Source organism: Protopterus annectens, chromosome 4.part0, assembly GCF_019279795.1.
Source record: "Protopterus annectens isolate FY-2018-M chromosome 4.part0, PAN1.0, whole genome shotgun sequence".
NCBI classification, from domain to species: domain Eukaryota; kingdom Metazoa; phylum Chordata; order Ceratodontiformes; family Protopteridae; genus Protopterus; species Protopterus annectens.
This window is the reverse complement of record NC_056733.1, coordinates 525,773,153-525,786,875: the sequence shown is the minus strand read 5'-3', so window position 1 is coordinate 525,786,875 and position 13,723 is coordinate 525,773,153. Positions and strand designations below refer to the sequence as shown.

The following is a 13,723-nucleotide window of genomic DNA, read 5'->3' as shown; positions in this document are numbered from 1 at the left end:
ACAACTGGAACATCCACAGAGGTTCCTCACTAAAAGTATACAGGGCATAAGAAATATGTCCTATGCAGACCGCCTCAAGGCCCTACCCCTGTATTCTGTCTCCTACAGGTTTTTGAGGGGAGATCTATGCTTGGCATACAGGGCATTGTCAGACTCCACTCTGATGGACCTACTGCATATCCACAAAACAAACAGTACCAGAATTATCCATTCTAAAGACTTAAACCTTACCTGTGATATAAATAGGACCTGCTGGAGAAATAGGTATGTATCTCAGAAACTACCCCATCTATGGAACAAACTCCCCATCCATGTGAAGCAGAATTCCTCCCTAATCCAATTCAAGTGCAACGTGGACAATTGGATGGGAAACCAGAAATTCATCCCTGGTTTGGCACCTATGTCTCTGATGCAAACAGGTAACCTTTAAATGGTTCATCTCCCAGGCCCATGCTTACACTTATCATGGGTATCAGAACTAGTCAGAGAGTTGGGATGCATGGCTAGGCTTAAAAAGGCACTTATGGTTGTTAGCCTAGTAAACACCTATGAATCTATAACAGGCTAACCAGTAAAGTCTGTGTTTTTTGAGATATTTAGAAAAATATGACATTTATGACAATATAAATAAATAGTGTATACACTATAATTAATACCTCTTAAGCAGCACCAGACAGAGGTCAAATACCACTGCCGTTATGTTGTCCATCATGTAAGCTTTAAGATGACATATTTCAATAGCATGTATGCAGCATGGTTTTGAAATTATTAATGCAAATATGGATAGACTTTATTAGATACCTACAGGCGTAAGTAGGATATAATTGCAGAAGCATCTGGAGGCGTCACTGAATTGTAATGAGATAATAGTGGGATAGAGGATGGGTATGGCTACTACAGCAGTGAGGAATTCAAACATCTGCTGTTATGGATAAATGCAACTTACACAACTGTACTATGTTCATCACTCCTAAAAATGCAGTAGTCTTTAACTTATATGTTATTACAAAGCCTATTCAACCTGGAAAAAAGGCAGCTATGGATCCAGGAGCCCCTGGAAAATGCTCCTAGCAAACCCATTTATGGATCTAGAACAGGAATCCAATGTGTAATGCCTTTAGAATGCTTTGCTTCTATAGTCTACCCCCTTTCCAATATTCCATCTAAGAAGACAAGGCCCTTGAAAAGTGGCCTTTGATACTGCCCGGAACTGGTTTACCACAGTGGATAATACAAAAGGCAATACCCAAGGACAACTGTCTGGGAATAGTCTGTTTTGACATGGGTTGTCCTTTTGTAGTGCCATCATAAGAAATACATTGCTGATCAGCTTTTCTAAAGGACTTGTTCCTGTCAAGATAGTATCTGAGCTGGCTAGGCTCATCCAGAGCATGCAGAATCTTTTCTCCTTTTTTCCAAGGGTCACAAAAGAGCACTGGGAATTCGATGGTCCAGTTCTAAGTGAACTCTGAAACAACCATGGGCATGAATGAGGGATTTGTTCTTAATGACACCGTATCCCTATGGAAGACCAAACATGGTTCACCCACCATCATAGCAAGCAACTCAGATACTCTTCTTCCAAATGTCAAAGCAAAAAGAACAGCTTTCCAAGTAATGAACTTTATATCAGCCTGATGTGCAGGTTCAAATGGAGATGTAGTTAACTTTTCCAGTACAAAGTTTAGATCCCAGAAGGTGTAACTTGTTTACATGGTGATTTCAGGTGAAACTGTTTTACTAAATATACTGAAGAAAGTGGAACATCCATAGGCAGTTGTGCTAAAATTGCTGAAAGATGAGCCTTGACAGAGGAGTGCAAAAGGCCAGAGGTTAGCAACTCACACAAGTATTTTATCACCAGTGATAAATAATTCTTGACAAGGCTCTGGATGTTTGCTAGGCACCAACTTGAAATCACTTCCACATGCCAATAACAGATTTTCTGGTAGCAGTTTTTTTTCTTCTTGCCTTGTTTAGCACCTGAAGCACGTCCTCTGAAAACAGATGCCTAAAAGGTATTAGAATTGAATCATCCAGACAGCTAGCTGAAGATGTGTGAGACTGGGATGTATCAAACTCCCCTTGTCTTGTGTGAGTTGGTCCAGTTTATGAGGAACCTGTAGTGATTGCCCTTGGCCAATTCCATAACAAGGAAGAAACAGAAGTTATGTACTTGCCATAACATTATATCCATTTTGTCTTCTTCCATCTGTCTCAACCTGTGGGTTATCGTATCCAATTGGATCTAAGGCTGACACACATAAATCTTCAGCTATGAAGCACTACCTACTCTCTCGTAATGCCTTGCCTGACTGAATCTCCTCAGATCAAGTATGCCCTACTATGCCTGACCTGCATATACAGAGTCTATTTAACAAGAGATTAGGGAATGGACCAAAGGGGTACCCAAAACAGACTTCCAAAAAGCACACAAGGTCCTTCAAGATCCACATATGTAAGTGACAATTTGGAGGGGGGATGGCTGGAGGGATGGTTGCGGCAGGTAAAAGAAGACAATATGGATCTGATGTTATGGTAGGTACAAAACTTGCATATCCAATGTTGTCTTTTCTGTTCACCTCAACCTGTGGGACAGAATGGGTGACATTGGGGAGAATATTCTGCAAAATGGTGGATGATGTTCTACATCTGGGCTAAATGTCTAATTTGAAATAACATGCAAAAGTATGGGTGTTAGACCAGGTTGTTGCTGCACAGATATCATCTACTGGTACACGACCAAAGAAGCCAGCTGCACTTCTGGTTTGCTGAATAAGGATACATCTTTCATGATATAAACAAAGGATGTGCAATCATAAAACCATCTGGACAAAGTCACCATAGAAACTGATTTCCCAAACTTAGCTCAAGACAGAGAGACCCAAAAAGTTGATCTGACTTCCTAAAATCTTTGGTCCTTTCCAAACAGAATTCCATTAGTCAATGGAGGTCTAAGCAGTTGGCATATATGCATCCTTGTTATTGAAATCTGGAAAGAAAACTGGTAAATGAATAAAGTGGTTCAGATTAGACTCAGAGATCACCTTAGGTAAGAAGGAAGGATTTATCCACAAATAAACTATGCCTTTATGAAAGATAAAATAGGATGAATGCAGGACAAAGCTTGAAATGCTGAAACTCTTCTGGCTGAAGTGATTGCCACTACTAAGAGATTTTTTCCCCATGAAAGATACATTAAGTCTACATCAGCAACTGGTCTGAAAGGGGCCATGGTCAAGGGTTGGAGTAGAAGAGGTAAATCTCAAGGGTAAACTGGATAACATACTGGTGTCCTGATCAAAAAGGTGTCCTTCAAAAATGATTTACATAATCTGAGAGATGAAACTGGAATATGGTTTTGACCCACATGAAAATTTGAGATGGCAGCAAGCTGAACCTTAAAGGTAGAGTAGCTGAGCCCAGACTGAAAAAAGCCTAACTAGAAAATCTAAGATTGCATCCAAAGGAAAGGAAAAGGGATTCAAACCCTTACATGTAGCCCTAATAGAGGCCCTATTCTTAAGGGTGTACTATTAATGTTGCAGTTTCCAGGGATAGCTGACATCCCAAAGGATACTATTATGCATTCCTTGGCACTGAGTTTTAAACCATGGCTTTGTCACCATTTATTTGTATCAGTCAGTGCTTCTTGGAGGATATCAGTGTCTTGGGGGATTCTATGACTATGCCTAGTTTGCACAAGTTGGCCTTGACTTCAGAGACATAGAAGCTAAAACAGAATTGACCCAGCACAAAGCCTTGAGGGATTCTGCTACTGATTGTTCTCTTTGTGAAGGTGGACTCCCCTATCCTAACTTCCTGTGCCCTATCTGTGAGCCATCTGGCTATCCAATGAGTGTCATAGGGGTTTATACCTAATTCTGTGAGTTTGTCTGCAATGCCCGAGTGGGTTATTGTATGTATCAAATGCCTTGGCCAGGATAAGTCACTTTGCCCTTGTCCATTGCTTTCATGACCTTCTCAATGACATCTTCCAGGCTGAGTAGGTATAATCTGCACTTGATGAAACAAATCTAAGTTGGATCCAGTGTCTGAAGATTTCTATGTCACATTTGATCATTTCCATGATAATTATTTCCATGGCTTTGCACATGAAACTAGTTACTGTAGTTACTGGGGTCCATAGATGACCCACTCTTGTGTAAAGGGAAGACTGTTGCAGTTCTCCATTTGTATGTCATGAAGACTGTTTGGAGGCTATGGTTAAATAGTGACTCTAGTGGTCCTGACAGGTCATGTTGAATGCTATGTAGCAGGTACTCTGGGATATTATCGAGGACCACTGATGTGGTATTTTTTTTAAACAAGAAGGAGCCATAATCGAAACTCCTAATGATGTGGACATCCTACAAAATGGCCACACTGAGACAGATGCCTGGTGTCAAAGCCATGGCCTCAAGCTCAATGCCAAAAAGTGCATTGTCATCCCCTTTGGTAAAAACTCTGTACCCATGAACTACAACATAGGCGGTAGTATACTTAACACCGAAAGTGTGATAAGAGACCTTGGGACACAGGTGGACAGTAGTCTTTCTTTTGATAATCACATCGCCAGAGTAGTCAGGAAATCCTTCTACGTGGCACACCTCATCACAAAAGGTTTCTCATCCAGGAAAAAAAGAAGTCATTGTTCCCCTCTACTCATCACTCATTAGACCCATTATAGAGTACAACGCCCCTTTTGGTATGTGCCTCACAAGACATCTACAACAACTGGAAAGGCCACAGAAATACCTCACAAAGAGGATTACCAGCCTCAAACAGATGCCCTATGCAGACCACCTCAAAAAACTCCAGCTTTACTCCATCGCATATCGCCTACTCAGAGGTGATCTCTGCCTAACATACAAAGCTATGTCAAACCCAAAGCTGTTGGACATGCTTCACTTAAAGAAATCCTAATCCCTCCGAGCTACACGCTCTAGGGACCTAAACCTTGTCACCACAATAAACAGAACACACTGGAGGGATAGATTCCTGTCCCAGAGACTTCCCATACTCTGGAATAAACTACCTATCTATATCAAACAAAGCTTCTCATTAGCACTCTTCAAGAAAAATCTTGATGATTGGATAGGAAATAGGAAATTCACCCCGGGGATCACCTCTGTGGCTCTGCTCGACAGTGGCACAGGAAATAATTTTCTTGGGTGGCAAAAGCCAGGGTACCATTTTGGCTGGGCTTGTATAGGCCCCAGGGCCGATAGCCTAGTACCTTCCTATGAACCTATGAAACTATAAACATCTTTATTAAATTATCATGTATGACATAGGCCATGTTACATTTATATAAATGACAATAAACCATAGTGACACAATCGCAGTTACAAACATACATTCAGAACCGTGCTGACACAATGTAGCTGCAAATATTATACATCACTTTTAACATATCCAGTCATTGTTAGTCAACTACTACATAGCTCATTCAAATCTTCCCTTCTTTTAAACCTCATTCCTCCACTGCATGTACTGATCCCACAGTTCCCATTTTTTTCCTATGTAATCTGCTCCCACCCTTTTCTAAAGATCCCAGTTCCAGTTGTTTTAACTGTTACTATCGTCACTACTTCTAGTAAAGTTTTTTTTGTAATTGCTTTTTTGGCAGCCATCATAATTAGACTCATCAAGGCCTTACTATGTCTAGGCAATTCTGAGTTTGTATTGTGCCATAGCTCAAAAAAATAATTTCCCTAGTCACTCCAACTTGCTTATACAGCATCTCTGACGGAGCAGTCTGCAGGGAATCTTTAAAGTTTATCAACTCATTACACTCCCACAAAATATTTTCCCAGTTAACTCTTTCTGCCCCATGACACCTCCAACATTTGCTGTCTACCTGAGGAAAAATTCTTTGAAGTCTGTTTGGGGAATATAAATACCTATGGAAGCACCTACAGACTAAGATCTGAAATCTTCCAGATTTTGTTGCATATTTGGGAGACATACATACATCCCCCCCATTGTTTATTTATGTACTGCTTATCTAATCTCTCTTCCTAGTCCTTTCTAACCTCTCCTGACTGATTCTTAAAGTTATTATGCAATATTATATATGGTCTGTTAATTATTCCTTTCTTAATGGCAGCTTCTGTTCTAAATTCTACTAAAAACTCAACCAGTGCTGGTCTTTTGTTTAGGAGCCCCCTCTTTCCTTCTCTTTTCCTATAACATCAATCCCTGACATGGAAGACAATCTTTAGCCTGCAGTCCAAATAAGTTCTTGGCATATTCCCATTCTATTACCGTTCCCTATCTTCTTATTTGCTCCCAGTACCTTGATTCCTTTTCCAATTTTCTCCAATATATTCACTCCCCCTCTTTCCTATTGTCTGTATCCCTAATTGTAGTCATCCCTATCAGGGGAATCTCCTTTCTCCATTCACGTGTTCGCTTAGTTCTTAGAAGATATTCTGCTACCTTACAGATATAATATTCTGTATGATTATTGCTGTTCTCCTGCATCCAAAATCCCACTCCCCCTGTTACTTAAGCTTTCCAACTGTTTCATCATCATCTCTTTCCATTTTGACTTAAAGTTTTTTGCTTTTGCTGTGTATAGGAGCCTTAACTGTGCTGCTCTGAAATTCCTCTTCAACTCAGTTAATCCCAGTCTGCCCTGTTCTATTCCCACTTGACTCTTGCCATCTTCCCCTCTCAGACAAAATCCTTCAGCTCTTTATTAATTGGTATCCATAACTTCTCTGGTTAATAATAATATGCCTGATCAGTGTATAAGACTAAAGGGACTAAAAACATTTTAACTGCTTGTATCTTACTATCAATACCCATATGACAGAATTTCCATTTTCTCATTTTTTCCTTTATGTTTTTTAGTCTTGTCCCACATATCCTTAGCTGCCATATCAGTATCAATTTTAATCCATACTCCAAAGCTTTATTTTATCATGCCTCCATAAATATGGATATTGCTGAACCAATTTGTATGTGGGTACAAAATTTACTGCTACTGCCTTTGTTTTAGGTTCATTAATTTTGTATCCAAAAAAGATTTGAAACTGTCTCAATATCTTCCACAACACTGTAATGTCCCCTTCTGGTTTTGTCAGGTATAAAATAATGCCATCTGCAAATACAACCAGCTTTTCTTGACTACCATACCCATTATATCCTTGAATTTCTGAATCCCTTATTTTCTTTGCCAATGCTTCTAAATATAATGCAAATAACAAAGTGGACAGAGGACACCCCTGCCTGGTTCCTCTGCTCAAGCAGAGATTAATGAGAGAGGACCCCACCCACTTTAATTTTCACCTCAGATCCTTGATATATCCTCCTAATCAACCTTATGATTTTATCAGGGAATGTAAATGCTTCCATTGCTCTGCTCATAAAATCTCAGCTTACTCTGTCAAATGCTTTCTTTGCATCAAGACCCACCAGCAGCAGTGGTATTTTCTTACATTGTTCTTCCCTCTGGATCATCACTGTCCTGCATATATTGTCAAATGTCTGCCTCCTCTTCCACAAAGCCACACTGATCCATATCTATCAATTCTGGCAACACGTTTGCCATTCTTTTAGTCATTATAGATCTAAACAATTTATAATCATGGTTTAGAATTGACATGGGCCTGTATGAAGCTGGCTCTGATGGATCTTTACTCTTTTAGGTATTACATCTGTCACCACTTTCTTCCATAATGTTGGTACTTCTCCTCCTCCTCTTAAAAATATTGTTAAACAAAACCTTCCAGATCTTTTATCAGTTTTTTCCCTCCTAGCTTCCAAACTTTTACAGGAATGCCATCTATTCCTGAGGACATTTCTGTTATACATCACCATTTTATCTCTATCCAAACTGTTAGTAGCTGAGCCTCATCTACTTCTAACATTGGCATATCTAATTCTTCCATAACCACTTCTATTTGTAGCTTTTCTTGATTTCCATACTTATCTGCTTTATACAGACTTTCAAAGAATTTCTGAAATATTTCTAATACTTCTACAGGATCTCTTGTTATCTTCCTTGGTATAGGCTCCTTAAGCTTGACGACAGCCCTTTCTACTTTCTGTTGCCTGAGTCACTGTCCAGCTCTCCTACCTTGTCCTGTAAATATAAATAAACCTGATTATACTTACAACTGTACACTACTTTTCATCACTCTTTTGTAAATTAAATTTGTATATTTCTGTATATGTAAATGCAGCCTATTTACTGTCCAACACTTTTTCAGAATTCAAACTGTATTAACCTCTATTACCCATTGGGTGATTCTGAAAACCCTTTCTACTGTAATTCTTTGTATTTTCTGTATATCTGACGAACTTTTCTCCCAGTTGCATCATCCCAGTAAACAAAAGGCAATAAATAAATAGATCTTTAAGGAGAATAACAACAGCCATACAGAATATTATTTTCATAAAGTAGCAGATGGATGACTGCAACTAGGGGTACAGCGATTAGGAAAGAGGGGTCTGGAATTTACTGAAGGAAGCTGGCAAAGAAATCAAGGTATTCGGAACAAATAATTAGAGAGGGAAAAGTAATAGAATGGGAATAGGCCAAGAAGACATCTGGACTGCAGGGTAGATATTGCCTTCCCTATCAGGGATTGTTATCACAGTATAGACAAAAAGAAGGGGATAGGGTAATCCTAAATCAAAGACCTGCACTGGTTGAGTTTTTGGTTGAATGTACACCTGAAGCTGTTGTTAAAAAGGGATAATTAGTAGGGCATATAAAATACTGCACACTAACAACAGGAATCAATCAGAGGAAGTCAGAAAAGACTGAGAAGAGAAATTAGATAAGTAATTCATATATATGGTTCCTAAATGTGCAACAAAGTCTAGAAGTTTTAGGACTTTTGCCTGGAAATGCCTGGAAATGTTTGCATAGGGACTTTCAAGAAAAAAAATGGAAATTCTGGTATCAATACATTCAGATAAAATGTTTTGGAGGAGGAATGAGGTTAAAGAGAAGGCAGGAACTGAACAAATTATGTAATTTATGCAATGTTGGCTTGATTATATTGTATAGAACAATGCATGTGATGTAAATGTAAAATGTTTTTAAATGTTAACGTGTTAATATTGTTTTACTTTTATATAAATGCAAGTGTGCCAGTGTCACAAGTGACCATTCAATAAAGGTGTTTAAAAATGCCTCATTATGATTATCCTCCATTTTCCCCAGTCCTCTCTTCCACTTTCAAAGAAACTGACCCTTTCTCTTCCAGCTTGGGAATCCATAAAATCGAATAAATGGGTCCTGTCCTGTCATTCTGAAGGGGTATAGGATGCATTGGCTCATTCCCCCAGTCTGCTCAGGCATTCCTCAATTTCCTTCAAATCAGATTTCCTTATTCTTCAAGACCCGTTCTCTTAGGGAATGACAGAGATGGCCCCTTCTCATATTTAGGGGAAAAAGCTTTTACTCCAGACTTTTTCCAGTTCCTAGAAAGGAAGGGACTTGGAGACCCATTCTACATTTGACCATCCTCAAACATTTTGAGTAGTACCAAAATTCAAAATGTTGACTTTGCAGTTCCTACTTCCAATGATCTTACCTCAGTTATTTAATTTCTTTTTCAATTTTCTAATTTACTCTTTGGTCTTTCCACTCTGTTTCAAAAGTATTTACAAAGTGCCTTGCTAGTGTTATTTCCTTTTCACATTTTCAATATCTGTATGATCTCCTTCTTGAAGTTCCTTCAAGAGACAAACTTCTCACAGTTTTAAACTTTATCATAGACCTTTTGCACCATCTGTGGTTTACCTTGAACTTCAAAAAGTCCTTTATGGCCTATTCCAGGGTCTTGTGTCCCAAGATGTATGCTCAATATAACTTCAATGAGTGTATTTCTTCCTCAAGACAAAGTGAGATTCTTAATGGATTATCTTCAGTCCCTTCTTCCACTAGAATTGACTTCAACAAGACAGAAATGTTTAGAGCCCTGGGGTACATAGCTTCTTCAATTTCTATGATGCCTTATCACAGACTCCAAATGGGCATGATTCAGATGTATCTCAAGTCTGTTTGGACATAGCACTTCCACCCCCTGAACTTCCCAACTCCTGTCTTACCCTTCATCAATAAGAAAAATTTGTGGTGGATCAACCAGATTTTACTCAATCCAAGAGGGTCTTTTCTGGTTCCATACCCTTGCAGGAAGATTACAGTAATTCAGACTTTACATGGGTAGCATCTTCCATGAACATAAAAGTTTTGCGTGTTTGGTCGAAGAGGGATAGAAAGAAACATGTAAACATGAAGGAGATTAAAGGATTCATTCTCTCTCTTCAGTCCTTGCATCACATTTGCACTCTGATTCCTCTCTACATTCATACACACTATGAAGACTGCCAGCCTAGCCAGATAGAATTTTATATATAAATTTGTCATTTGTAAATATGAATGTTGAACTACAGACTTGTTTTCTTAACTGAAAGAAAATACTGTGAAAAGTTGAAATACAGACTTGTTTTCTTAAATGAAAGAATATCCTGTGAAATGGTGAATTTTAAAAGGAAATGTAACAACATTGCCCTCTGCTGCAAAGAAAGCTAAGACAAGCATTTCATGCCTGTGCTTTGAAGTTAAAATTACTTCATGTCTGTCCTTTGAAGTTAAAGATTCAGAGTCATTCCGTCTGGGCTAGCACATTCTTTCCATTGTTTTAAACAAGAGTTAGATTGCTAGATTTAAACATGCAAATGTATTTTTATTGCTCTGGTTTCTGCTTATGTGTAAAAGAATGTAGATGCAGTTTCTGTTGGCCTGGGAACCCCAGGAAGTTGTGAAGAATGATGTAATGTTTATCAGACCTGCAATTTCAATTTAAACAGACAGAACCAGAGATTATTAAGCATTTTTGTCTTGAACACCCAACTCACAGCACTGCCTGTTGTTTTATTTAAATTATCTTAGACTTGTGTTTTCTTTTAGAAATAGCTAGAAACTAGAAAGATTAGACTGTTTTTCTGTGATGTCAGAACTGTACCACTGAATTATTTTAAGTTTCTCTGTTATCACTGAACTCTTGACTAGCACTGTGTAGTAAGAAGTATTATCTTGTGTTTTTATTATTTATTATTAAATATTTTAAAACCTTTCAACTGTGGCTGTTTTGTGTAGAGATAAGTTAAGCTCTAAGAGTACATTGCATGTATATAAGAATCCTGTACCAAGTCACTCTAACAAGCCTTGACTGTTTAGTCATACTACCAAATGGATAATAATATTGCACAGTAATAACTGGACACCCTTTTAAGGGCCTTTAAGTAGCTGATAAATATTAGCTGGGTGGTGGCAGGCGGTACTACCGTATAGTCTAGGTACTAGGGGCACAGCTGGAGAACCAGTGTCAGCCTTTCCCAGGAGTGTCTGTGTGGTTGTATAAACTCTTATCTCAAAGTGTGTGTGTGTCAGCTACTTGGGCAGGGACACAAAGCACTGGTTGGACAGAGAAGGTGCTGGAGATTTTAGCTTGTCCAGCTGGCTGAGATATGGACCCTATAGCTGTGCCAGTGGGGAGTCTTACTGGGGACCTGGAGAGCAAGGGAGCAACCAGCCCCAGACTGACTGTGATCTCTGTATGCTTTTAAGGAAAATTGCACTTTACTGTATGTATTTGTTATCCTTTCCTCATATATGAGATGCCATAGTAATGTGATACATCAACAAGCAAGGGAGACAAAGTCCTATCACCTTAGCAGATTGGCCATGACTGCTTGTGGCATAGCTGTCCAATGCAGTCTGTCTCTTCAGACAGTTTACATCCCCTCAGAGAAAAACACAGTTTCAGATTCATTGAGGAGAACTAGGGCAGATACTCATGAATGGATGTAAAACAGATAGGTCTTCCTACTGGTTGTACATCACTGCAGTACTCGTCAGATAAATCTCTTTGCCTCTACTTAGAACATTTAGCTCTTTTTTTTTTCTATGGAGTACCATGTCCAGAGGCATGAAAAATGGATACCATGTCTTTGTCATGGAATGGGAAATCTGCCTGATCAAAAAGTCTCCTATAAAATCAGAAAGGACAAACCAAAAATCATGTTGGTGACCTGCTTCTGATTCAGACAGCACAGGTCCTCCCTTATAGGTTCAGAAGTAATCACTAGACTATTGATCTGTGAAGATCTTAAGACGACGACTAGCCTTCCATTCCCATAATAGTTTTTAGCCCTTATAATTTGCTTGCAGATAAGTGAAAGGCAGGCCAAAAAAAGATATGTTGAGATATTTAAGTTTCCCCTATCCATGAGGGGCAGTGGTGCCAAGCTGGGGGTTAGTCTACAGCTGCCCATCCATTCATCTAAACTCATTTGAATAGAGTAAGAAAAGTACTTCCCTTTATGGGAGTGCAAGACAGTTCCACAGAAGCATTATTCGTGATACCAACATATCCCTCCACAAAATGTTGTGTATCTTGCAAAACAGATTGAGATCCCTTGAGATGGTGTTTATCATACCACTGGTATTGTGAATGTGTAGCAGGTCAGACATAATAGGGTTCTGTTGAGGATGTATGCACAAGGCTGAGGTCACCTATCAGTAGCCTGTACAATACTGAGAAGAGGGACAAGGCGTTGAGATGATCTGCATAGTTTTTATGATTTAGGTCTTTGAATTTTTTTTTTTTTTTTTTTTTTTTTTTAGTGAGAAATCATTTTGGTCATTCCAATTTATTTATTTGTTTATTTTATTTTTGTTTTGCTTTTGTTTTACCAGGTTGTCTGACTAAGTTTAGTTAAAAATCTTTTTTCAATGGAGGCCTGGGGAGAACAGTTCCAACATATTACAAATATTTTTAAACAGACTTCCAGTTATGCACAAAAACAGACACTAAATAATATACATTAACAGTTAACACATTTATTTGCTAATCAAATTATATTCATATGAAATAAAGAGAACTAATACAGTATAAAAAATTAAACATTAGTAGATATTGAACAGTGTGTGTTTGAAGAGATGTATTAGTGGGTTTGGCAATACATAAGTATGTGATTAGTGTTTAGAATTTAAAAAACGGAGGTGAGGGAAGAAACTAGGCAGGGGAGAAAATATCTCCATTTTGGTAACAGATGGGTATAAGGGAGGTTCATAAATAATATATATATATATATATATATATATATATATATATATATATATATATATAGCTGCTCATAAATAATTGTATATATGGCTATCTTAAGGTTCATATTAGAAATATGTAGGTGGGGGTGAGCAGAGTCAAAAACTACATAATATAGCTGGGAGATGCTAGTAAAACTATTCACTGGTGAGAGTGGCTGTTGGGCACAGAATTCTGTTCTCTGATGGCTAGGCAGTGGTGTGTTCTATTGTTATAATTTACTGTAAATTTAGCTATTTCAGTTGTGCCAAGTGTTTGTACAGGTACATACCGAAAGGAACATGATACTTAGTGATTGGCCTAATGAGTGCCCAGTGCAGTGGAATAATTACATCCCTAGATTTGGACACACTATCTTTAGATATAAGTTGTGCAGTGAAAAAGGTCTTCAGTTGATGTATGATGATCAAAGGACAGTTCACCATCGACATAGCTTCCCAGATCCATAACTGTGAGAACATTTTACAGTGAGCTGATCGAAGGAAGGACACTCAGCAAACTCGGAGCTACAATATATAACATTAAGTATCCTGTTTTTTGTTTATTTTGTTGTTTATTTCTTTGTTGTTTATAGCAATTTGTGTACT

The 13,723-nt window shown here is 38.4% G+C and overlaps 1 protein-coding gene across 4 annotated transcripts in view; it reads right to left on the bottom strand.

Annotated features, from left to right (window-relative positions):
- The window catches only part of TCN2 (transcobalamin 2), a 2,080,282-nt gene that overhangs the window by 1,245,492 nt on the left and 821,067 nt on the right, over positions 1-13,723 (bottom strand). The gene's annotated exons all lie outside the window — the stretch shown is intronic.